The sequence below is a fragment of the Hevea brasiliensis genome, chromosome 6, assembly GCF_030052815.1.
Source record: "Hevea brasiliensis isolate MT/VB/25A 57/8 chromosome 6, ASM3005281v1, whole genome shotgun sequence".
Taxonomy (NCBI): domain Eukaryota; kingdom Viridiplantae; phylum Streptophyta; class Magnoliopsida; order Malpighiales; family Euphorbiaceae; genus Hevea; species Hevea brasiliensis.
This window is the reverse complement of record NC_079498.1, coordinates 79,094,017-79,106,431: the sequence shown is the minus strand read 5'-3', so window position 1 is coordinate 79,106,431 and position 12,415 is coordinate 79,094,017.

The window sequence follows — 12,415 nt, the reverse complement described above, 5'->3', positions numbered from 1 at the left end:
TTGCTACCAATGTCTTCCCCAACGGAGTATGCAAGGTTTAATGAAGGAACCAAGTGGAAAGAGTGGCTAGATCAAGGTTGTATGCAGGAAGAGCTCATTCGGCCATAGAGTCTTTCATGGAGAACCAATTCGGCTGGTTTGTTCTTGAGGTTAAAGATGATCCATTTCTGCCCACTAATTTTTATTTTATGTCTCTTATAATGTAGTTAGTGGAGCACTAAATAATAGTTTAATGTTTAATTATACTAAGTTTCATATTTGCACATTTACCTCATTTCTTTCACTATTTACATATTATATCACAATTTAATTTTTCATGACATTTTCTAAGTGTAATATCATTTATTTTTAATGGATGTTGAGGTCAAAAGGCAACTCTAGGTGTCAAATGACCAAAATGCCCCACTTCGAGTTATATTCCTGATTTTTCGGTAACACCAATTTTTGTCTGTTTCTCAATTTTTCGTTTTTCTTTGTACTAATTTATTAATTTTTCTTTGATAATTCTAGTCAATTATATTTCAATAAACCTTTACTTACATTTCAAAATTTAATTCCGAGGGTTTCCCGCAGTCCTGGGGTCGGCAACGGCCTTCCCGATGCGGTCACCCATCGCTGCGATGCCGACTCATTTAACTTAGCTTCATTTTCTCTCTTTCATTTTTCTTTGATTTTTCTTGTATTTTCTTTTTATTTAATTCATCATTATATGTCTGTTCACTATCACCGAAGTGTAGTTCCAGACATCCTGACTTGCCTCGACTGATATTTGGCCACTAGAGCAATAGAACGTATAGAATACATACAGGGAGGATGTTACATACCAACACTAAAGGACTATAAAATGTGATATATTGGTAAAATTAAAAAAATACCCCTAGAGTGCATCAAAGTTCAACATTATAGGTTAACTAAGGAAAGCAATAGTATTAAATAAATTTAATTATTGAACTTTATTATTAGAAACAATTTAAAAGTGTTCTGAAACACTTCAAATTGTGTGTTTCAGTTAGCAAAGACTTGGAGAAGGAGAAGGAACCACTGAGTCAAGGCCAAGAGGCATTTATCAGAGGTTTGTGAATAATAGTTATTTCTTTTGAATTTTCAATTGAAATAAATTATGACAATTTGTATGTTATTACTTCAATTGTGGAAAAAATTGTTTGAATGGAATTTGATGGATACTTATTGCTTGAAAAATATTGTAAATGGTTTGAAACCATAGCTATCATGTATATTTGATTGAATTCCTCACTAGCTTGTCTAGTGGGACGAATTGGCTTTGAATTCCCTCTCTGGCTGAAGTGTTGAGGTGTGTGCCAGTTGAGGACAAATAGGATGAGTACTCATATAATTGCTAGCTAGCTATGTTATTCCTCATTAGCCATTGGCTTTTGGGACGAATTGAACTTTGAAAACATAATTAAGGTGTGTGTGTGATTTATTGATATTCATTGATACATTGTGAAATGGAGTTTAAATTCTTTATGACATTCTCTGTCTTTTGAATTTAACTATGATTTTAAGTATTCACAGTTTATATGATTTATGGTTTATGGTTTTAAATTGCATTTTCTTAATGTTGTGCACCATTGAGACATTAGCTCAGCGATAGCTTTTTCATTGCTATCGCAAGTAGACAGACAGATAGAGTAGCAGAGTAGGCTGCTTGTGCTACATTTTGGGATTCTGCCAGGTATATTGAGTATACCACTTTTTTGTAATTTTTGTTGTAATGTATGTGCACTGTATGTATATATTGTACTTGGTCTTGAGTAGTTGTAAACTAAAGTTGTAATATATTTCTCTTATATCAGCTTTTGAACTACTCAGTCATTTTGTAGTCTATCTTTGGAAATACTGGAAAATGATGTTGAATTGAGTTTGATAAATGTTGAGAAATTGATTTGTGTTGAACCATATTGGAGTTTGGGATTGAACAAATATATTGGAAGTGCAATTTACAGGTTTTTGAAAAACTATTTTATTCAAAATACAGATGGCACTCTGCCAAAATTTTTACAGAAATTACTGATACTTCACATGTGTTATTTGGTTTCACTTCAGTAAAAAAAAAAAAAATTAACACCTGTTAATAGTACTCACCACTGTAAAAAGAAGAAAAGATTTAAAATCTATTGTAGTATATTTAATGGGTTATCAGTAGACGAAGTTTGGTAATTCATTAGGTATAATATGGGATTATGTTATGCCTTACAGAGGGGTAAGGTGTGACATGTTTTAGTGGTATCAGAGCTAGTTTTTAAATTTTGTTTTGACCTGTACTTTGAATATTTTTTCTTCATAGTACAACTGCTCAATGTCATGGTTTGATACATACAGTACATTACATTATAAATATGCACTAATTAGGTATAATATCCTCTAATTGACTATGGAAGAAGGGGATCGTTCAGTCGATCAATTAATAGAGGCTGAGGTACAAGGGGAAGCCCCAGCCCTTCATAATGTGAGTGGATCAGCCGTATCAGTCCCCTCAGTACCGTAGTTTCTTACTCAGTTTGCTTAGCAGATGGCTGCAATGTTCCAACAGATGGCTGGTAACATGCCTACTCAAGCCCTACTGCAGACACCAGTGGTACAACCATAGCCTTTAGCTAGGCAGTACGACAAGCTGATTAAATATGGGGCTACTAAGTTCAAGGGGACAGTAGATCCACTAGAGGCAGAACAATGGTTGGAAAGAATGGATAGAGTGTTCAAGAAACTACATTATACAGATGAGCTAAGATTTGAGTATTCAGTGTCATTACTGCAGGAGGATGCATATGACTGGTGGAAAAACCATTCCTCATAGTTTGGTGGAACCTCCAATGCTAACTTGGGATGACTTTCTTCGAGAGTTCAGACAAAAATATGTCACAGATGCTTATGTGGACCAGAAGCTACAGGAGTTCTTAAGTTTGAAACAAGGAAGTAGGTCAGTGGCATAATATAAAAGGGAGTTTTCCTGCCTGAGCCACTATGCAGGAAGTCTCCTTTCTACCAGCAGAAAAAGGTGTAAGAGGTTTGAAACCGGCTTAAAGCCCAGTCTCAGACTACAAGTGGTCGGATTCAAACATAATAACTTCTCTGAGCTTATTTCTCAAGCACTTAAATTAGAAAGAATTGAGTCAGAAGCGGCCCCAGAGAAAAAAAAATCAGAGAAGACAGAAAAAGAGAAAGAGGAGAAGTCAATAGATTAGAGTTCCAGTGGTCCTCCTGGAAAGAAAAAGAACTTTGAGGGACACAACAGGGGTAGTAAAAAGTCTGGTAGGGAAAGATTTTCAGGACAGAAACCTCCTCCATCTGGTCAGCACACTACTAGAAGTTCCTACCCTCCCCGCCAATGTGAAATTTATGGTAGAAATCATGGTGGGGTATGCTATAAGGCCACAGGAGCCTGTTATAACTGCAGAGGCATAGGACACTTTGCCAAATACTGCACCAGTGCCCGTAGAATTGGGCCACCTCCTACTACTGCAGAAGGGTCAGTTCAGAATCCTGCCACCAGAGGTTCACAACCACCTAGTAGAGGTAGAGGCAGGGGTAGAGGTAGTCCAACAGGCAGCCAAGGCACAGTGAATCAGTCAGAGCAAGGCAATGCTTCAATCAAAGTCTATGCAATGAGACAGTGAGAAAAGGCTGAGACATTTGATATTGTGGCTGGTACCTTCTCAACTTTTAATCAAGATGTGTTTGTATTATTTGATCCGGGTTCTACCTACTCCTATGTGAGTGCTAGCATCATTGATTGCATTGCTATTCCATGTACAAAAATGAACTTTGAGGTGCTAGTAACAAGTTCGCTAGGACAAGAGGTCAGGGTCAATAGAATGTATATGGATTGTCCTTTGGTGATCCAAAGACATACTTTTCTGTCTAATCTCATTGAATGCCCTTCAGAGATTATGATATCATCTTGGGCATGGATTGGTTAGCCAGGCATCACGCCATGATTGACTATAGACTGAAGACAGTCACTTTTGGTCTCCCTCAGTACAGTGATGTGGTAGTACATGGGGAGGGGCAGCTATTGCCATCAAACATCATTTCGGCTGCACTAGCAAGAAAAATGATCAGAAAGGGGTGTGAAGCATACTTGGCACATGTGGTAGACACCCAAGTGGGGAGTCCAGCATTGAGGGACGTCCCTATAATATATGACTTTCCATATGTGTTTCCTAATGAATTACCAGGATTACCTCCAGAAAGAGAAGTATAGTTTGAGATTGATGTTATGCCTAGTGTGGATCCAATCTCCATAACACCATATAGAGTGGCACCAGCAAAATTGAAGGAGTTGAAGGTACAGTTGCAAGAACTACTTGAAAAGGGCTTCATCCGCCCTAGTGTGTCACCTTGGGGAGCGCCAGTATTGTCTGTTAAGAAGAAAGATGGCACTCTCTGCTTATGTATTGACTACCGGCAATTGAATAAGGTGACAATAAAGAACAGATATCCATTGTCTCGCATTGATGATCTGTTTGATCAGTTGAAGGGTGCAGCTATGTTTTCCAAAATTGATTTGCGATCTGGTTATTATCAGTTGAAAGTGCAAGAGCAGAGTATTCCAAAAACTGCTTTTAGAACTCGATATGGCCACTATGAGTTTCTGGTAATGCCATTCGGGTTAACTAATGCTCCAGCTGCTTTTATGGATCTGATGAACACTGTCTTCAGACCATATCTCGACCAGTTTGTGGTGGTGTTTATTAATGATATTTTGATATATTCGAGGAATGCAGAGGAGCATGATAGACATCTGCGGATTGTATTATAGACCTTAAGGGAGAAACAGCTACACGCCAAATTGTCAAAATGTGAATTTTGGCTGAAAGAAATCTCTTTCTTGGGACATGTTGTGTCAGCTGAAGGGATCAAGGTAGATTCCAGCAATGTAGAAGCTATCCTTTATTGGAAGCCACCGAGGAATATCACTGAAATTCGCAGTTTTCTGGGTTTAGCTGGATACTATCGTCGATTTATGAACGGGTTTTCTATGTTGGCTTCCCCACTGACCAAGCTGCTTCGGAAAGATGTAAAATTTTAGTGGACAGATAAATGCCAGCAGAGTTTTGATGAGTTGTAGAGGTGTTTGACTGAAGCTCCAGTCCTTACTTTACCCACCCCGGGTAAAGAATATACAGTTTATAGTGATGCTTCTCACAATGGGTTAGGTTGTGTACTGATGCAAGATCGAAATGTCATTGCTTATTCATCACGCTAGCTGAAACCACATGAGAGGAACTATCCGACACATGACTTGGAGCTAGCAGCTATTGTTTTTGCTCTGAAGATCTGGAGACATTACTTATATGGGAAGAAGTGTTATATCTACACAGATCACAAGAGTTTGAAGTACTTGGGCACTCAGAAGGAATTGAATTTGAGACAGAGGAGATGGTTAGAACTGATTAAAGACTATGATTGCTTAATAGACTATCAGCCAGGGAAAGAAAATGTGGTGGTTGACACCTTAAGTCGCAAGACTATGGCAAGTCTCAGAGTTTCTCCTTTGTCCATGGTACATGTAACACCCTCATTTTCATAGTACGTACGTCCTACTGTTCAGACGGCTAATGTCTGCCCCGAAAAGTCAGAATGTCTGGAACTACACTCCAGTGATAGTAAACAAGCATAAAATAATGAAATATGTGCTGAGAAAAATTAAGGAAAAATAAAAGAGATAAAATGTGACTAAGTTAAACGAGCCAAACCCGTAGCGATGGGTGACCGCACCGGGAAATTAAGGCGAGGACCCTTGACTAGCCCTGGACCACGGGGGACCCCGGAAAATATTTTTGCGACATAATTAAAGGTTTATTGAGGTGTAATTGACATTGAAAATGTCAAAAAAAAATTAGTAAGTCAATATAAACAAAAACAAAAATTTAAGAAATCGGCAGTACAAGGGGTAAATTGGTAGCACCAAAAAAGTCTGAATTTGACCCGAAGAGGGACATTTTGGTCAATTGACACCTAGAGTGGACTTTTGACCTAAATGTCCATGAAAAATAAGTAGCATTAAATTTTGAAAATCCCATGAAAGAAAAAAATTCTATGTATAATGTAATTAAGAGAAATTATGGGATAAAATGTGGAATAATTAAAAGTTTAATTATAATAATAATTAAACTTAAGTTAGGGGACCTTAGTGGGGTATATAAAGCCACATGAAGACAAGAGAATCATCCATTTCACTCATCTTCTTCTTCATTTCTTCTTCTTGCCGAATTAAAATTTTCTCCCAAAACTCCCATGGCCGCCCCACATGCAACACATCCAAGCTCTTCATCCTCTCCATGAAATCAAAGGCTTCCTTCATTAAACTTAGTCTATACATCATGGGCAGTATATTGGAAGCAAAAAGAATAGGATTTGATGAGGTTTTGGTTAAGCTCAAAAAAGGTTAGTGCTAGTTTTTCTTCCCTTGCTTAATTAAAGTTTGTATTGAGGTTATGGTGAGTAGTTTGGTTGAAAAATTTAAGGAATTGAGTGAGTATTTGGTGTGTGTAATTCTTGGCAGCCATGAAAAGGGAAGGTAAGTGAATTATTCTTATGTGTAATTGATGGTATTTGATGGGAATTAGTGTGGATTAAAGTAATTTGTGATGCCAGTAAGTTAATATCATGTGTAACTTGTGATTGAGCTTTTGAAATGGAGATTTGTATTGTTGCTTCATTTTGGGCAGCCATGAGAACATGAGAGATTAATTATCTCATGAATTTAATTAATGTTTTGGGATGTTGATAAGTAAGCAAATGAGGGTTACACTTGGATTGATGAAAATACTTGTGCTAGAAATTGATTGAATGTGAATTATTGAATTAGAACATTTGAATTAAGGATTTAAAAGTGGGACTTTGATGCTTTGGTAAACTGCCATGTTGGGCAGCCTATAATATCATGAATTTGTGTGTGAGTTTATGAAATTTATTAATGAAATATGATGGTTTTGAATGGTGGGCAGTTTGTGTAATTACCATGGAAGTGTATGTGTGATATAAGTGTTAATGTACATTGAATTTGGGTGGATGTAAATGTTGAACTTTAATGGTGTATTGTGTGCATTGAGCACTTGAGTGTTCTGCCCAAAATGTTTGCTAGAATTGTGTACAATATATATAGAAGTGCCATGATTAAATGTTGAAGTATTGGGAGGAGGAGTATTGTCAAAATTGGAAGTGTGATGTTCAAATGCAGATTGTGTATGTTGGCAGCACCTAAATTAGGTCATAAGTGCAAAACTGTGAACCCAATTGGTATGACGCCAATGGGGGGTGAAACTAGACACCAAATAGGCCAACTTTCATGTAGAAATATTGCCAAAATTCTGCCTAGAAACTGACCTTAAAAATGACAAAATCCGGAATGGCAACCTTGCAAACCTAGATTTTTGACCATATGAACAGTAGTCATTAGGATGACCATAACTCAATCAAAATATGTCCAATTGACCTGAAATTTTTACCATCGATAGCATAGACATAGAGCTACAATTCTTATGAAGACACGAAATCCCAGAAATGGCCAGAACCAAGTCAAATAGCTTGCAAAATTTCGGATATCAAAACTGCCAGAACTAAATGTGACCTAAAATTGACCAAATTTTGCACTAAAGGTGCAATCTGTCTAGTTTTAGTAAATTGACCATATCTTGGTCTATACAACTCAGAATGATCTGAAATTTTTCCCATAGTGCAATAAGACATAGAGCTATAATTTTGCTTCTTTGACTAGAAGCTAAAAACCAAGAGAAATAGGACTTTAAGCTAGACCAATCTAGCACACAAAAATTGAGAACTTGACATTTACATACAATTATGCTTCAAGTAATTTGGCAATGAATGCCAACTTGTAAAAATGGTAAATTGCACTATATTCGTAGCATATTGAAATGCAAAATGTGAAAGATTGGTACCATTAAAATTTATTCCCCTAGAGTGCATTAAGGGTCAACATTATAGGTTGACTAAGGAAAGCAATAGTATTGAATAAATTAATTATTGAACCTTATTGTTAGAGACAGTTTAAATGAGTACTGAAACACTGTAAATTGTGTGTTTCAGTTAGCAAAGACTCAGGGAAGGGGAAGGAAACACTAAGTCAGGGCCAAGAGGTTACTCTTCAGAGGTTTGTGCACAACTAGTTTTTAATTGATTTTGTTCTGAATATTTCATATGATTAAATGAAGTTATTTTCCTTATGTATTATGTTTATCAAGTATTGGATTTAATTCAATGATTATTGAAATTATTATAGTATGTATGAATTTAGTTTTGTGAAATGGTATTTCAACAAGTATTAAGCATTGTTGTGGATTGAATAAATTATGTTTTGAAAAATTGTGAGAGAATATGTTTTGAATTGTGATGGGCAATTTGCATGAAAAAAATACAAATTTATGTTTTGAATTGTGATGAGCATAAAAATTATTGGATATTGGAATTGACTTTGAATCGAATTGTGTTGTGATTTATGCTCACGAAAAGTACAAGGAGATTTATGATATTGTTTTGTATCTCACTATAGATACTTGACTAGGTTATTACCCATCTCTCTCCTTTGTTGAGGAGACAATGGAGTTAGCTTTGTTTTGATTACCATGGTATTTGCACAGGCTTAGATTCTCCTCTGATTAGAGGTTAGATCTAAGTTTTTATTTGTTATGGCCCTTTCGGAAGTTTCATTATTGTGGTGTGTACTGTGCACGATGATTCAACCTCCTCGACCATAGGGAGTTAGAATCTGATTCGACCTCCCTGACTACAGGGAGTTAGAATCACCCCGAAGATGGCACTTTCAGATTAGTCTTGCATAGTTAGTGAGATAAAGAATGGTTTTTGAATAGTAAAGAATTGTGATTTCAATTATGATTTATGTATAATTGATTTTACTGTAATTACCTTAAATGTTTGGTTGTGATTTGATAAATTGAATTTCTTGATCAAAGTCATTTCATACAAATGATTTATGTTATTGGCAATGAATAATTTGATTTTTTAGAATTTGATGAGTATCCTGATTTCCAAATTATTTGCTATAATTTTGCTAAGGTATATTGTACTATGTTTTAAGTTATAGTTGTGCACCACTGAATTCACCGCTCAGCGATAGCTTTATATGCTGTCGCAGGTAAAAAGAGCATAGAGCAGTTGAGTAAGCTTCTTTGAAGACACATTTAGATCAGCTCCAGGTATGTCATAGGTATGCCCATGTACATAGGTTTTGATCTTTGCATATAAATATATGTATGTAAATTATTTGAGCAGTTGTATAAAATTTCTTGTAAAATATTTTGGTATGTAATTAAATGCAAATTATTGTAATGTAAATTTGAGATTTTATTTACTTGTATAGTTTTGTAATATTAATTTTTGAGTCTTGTAATCAATGAAATGTTTCTTTTATGATGAGGTTGGTTTGAAAATGAATTGATTTGATTATTGAGATTTGAATTATGAGATGAAATGAAGTTTATTGGGGTTGTATTTGAGAAATCATATTGGGAGTGTTTTCCTTTTTAGGTTTGAAGAACTATTTTCTCAAAATACAGCCAGCACTCTGCCGAAATTTGGAAAAATTTTTATAACACCAGATTTTAATTGATGATTTAAATTTATCGAGAATTGTTTTAAAATCCCTTGTCTCATATTTAATGGGTTACTAGTAGGAGAAGTACGGTAATTCATTAGGTGTACTACGGGATCATGTTACATCTTACGGAGGAGTAGGGTGTGATATGTTTAGTGGTATCAGAGCAATGGTTTTAAAGTAAATTTTGAACTGTGAATTTGAAATCTTTTTGCCGATAAATACAACTGCTCAAATGTTTGATACATATAGTACATTTACATCATAAATATGAACTAATGGAGAGATATCTCCTTATGTTGGTTGTACAGGAATAGAAAATCCTATGAAAAGATATGGAAGAGAAGGATGAGACAATAGAACAGTCTATGACAGTGAAAGTACATGGTAAGGCCCCAGCCTTTCAGAGAGTCGGAAGCTCAACTTTACTAGCCCCGCCTATACAAATTACTACACAAATGGCCTCTTTCTTTGAACAAATGGCTGATAATCTGTCATCCCAAGCCCAAGTACAAACCCAACCCCCATAAGGGCAGTGTGAAATAGAGAAGAGGGAGAAACCTATGGGTCAAAGCTCGAGCAGTAATTTAGGGAAGAGAAAAGAATTTGAGGAGCCCCGAGCTCAGGGATATGACAGAGGCGGATCATCGGGGCAGAGACCACCAAGACCTAGTCTTTGAACAACCAGAAGTTTCTATCCCCTCGTATCTGTAACTCTTGTGACAAACTACATGGGGGTATTTATCGTAAAGCCACTGGAGCGTGCTACAATTATGGTAAACATGGACATTTTGTTAGAGATTGTACTAGAGCACCTCGATCTACTCTCCGAAGTTCACAGACAGTCAGTAGAGGTCGAGAAATTTTGATGTATATGTTCTAGTGTTAGTGTTAGAACTATATGTTCTGTTGCTATTCCTTTACATGGGAATAAATTTTGATGTATTAGCGACTAGTCCTTTAGGATAAAAACTATAATAACAAGTATGATTGACATTAATTTTAGAAGAATTGTTAGCTAAAAGTATTTTCTAACACACCATAAATTATAAAGCTAATTGGCGAGCCTACTTAATGTAAGGCAAGAGGACCTAAAAGTAAGTTACAGTAATAGAATTGCTCTAAATGAGGGCAAAGATGTTACTGTTAATAATTGTTAAGGGATATTGTAATCAGAATAGGTTTAGGATATTAGTGGATTCGAGAAAGATAAGATGTTAGAAAACCTAGTCCATGAGGTTATAACGTAGTGACTATGTAATGTTCTCGATGTTTGTATTGAAAGCTACAGATTACAGTACCGATACGGGATTACTGTGTAGAGCTACGTGCTTCCTCATGGTACACCAAGATAAGGATGTTTGTAAGTAGTTTTTGATTTGATACAGTTACGCCCGAATAGAGTATTATTTACGGGAAATAAATGTGAAAATTCTAGTCAAAAATTTAAAACTTCTGAACTAACCTATCGAAATACTATACTTGTAAGGTAGCTAGAGTCAGTGACTCGGTTACATTAATGTGAACTACCTGTACCACCGTAATTGCTATAAGCTTAGAGATATCAGTATGACTTATCATCCTCAGACGGATTGTAACACCCCTCACCCGTCTACAGTATAGCCGAGCAAGGCGTGCTACATGGCATGCCGGAACACCTAGTCTGTGATTATTGTATTTCCTGAACTCAATTTGATTTTAAGAAGTCTTTTATGTAATATTCATATCATGCTGATACTATTTTCATATTTTGATAAAATCAGTGTTTCAAAAATGGTAATAAAAATTTGGCAAGATGCCATCTGTATTTCGGACAAACTGTCGTTCCAAACCTGTTGAAAATAGTTTAATATGATAATATCAAAATCTCAAATATTTCATAGTCTCTATTTCTCAGTAAAGCCAATAGACTTTTACAGTCATTAAACAGTTCCATAATACAGTCCATAATAATTTAAATATATCCAGAAAATCCCCATGTTATTTAATATGTACAAAATATTACAAACTTTAGAGCTTTCATAAAATTACAAAATACAGGGCTGAATTTCAAAAATACAACAAAAGTACAAAATACAAGATATCCTAAGTCCTACCATGTATGCAATGCAGTGCAGATGACTCTGGACTCCTGTGCGGATCTGATGTCTCACCTGGTTGTAGGTCTGCTGGGCTCCCCAGCTGTGTCTCCAATACCTACGCATTACAAAAGCAACGCGCTAAGCAATTTTTCTTAGTGGTGCCAAATATAAAGAAATATACACTAAAATAAAGTAAATGAAGTGTTTATAAAATTATAACATCGATATACTTTGCAGTTGCTTATTCTACTTTTATTTGCTAACATTTCAATATTTGCTAATTTTTGGTAGTGTTGTATGTCAGTAGACTGGATTTAGCTATCTGAATTTAATAGTACTTGAATTACTGCCCGTGTAGCCTATATACTGACCAGACTGGATAAATGGATATATTGGCACTGGGTACCTGGTACCTCGGGTCGCCACACCATCGGTCACAAAGTGTCTCCCAGTGTGCATATAGTGTGGCTAAAAAGCCATATAGTCAATCTGGCGATAAGCCAAGAATAAATACACAATATGTATAGCTGTAGGCTATTAAAATCACAGTGCGGCATAATAAGCTGTAAAAACACAGTATGGCATAAAGCCATTTACAAAACAGCTGTCAGAATCCTATTGGCATGCCAACCTATACAAACTAGTCAACTAGGCAAACTAGGGCACATTATAAATTAATTATTTAATTCATCAATTTTTTTGAGTTTACTAGCTATTATGTAATTCATAAGTCAAT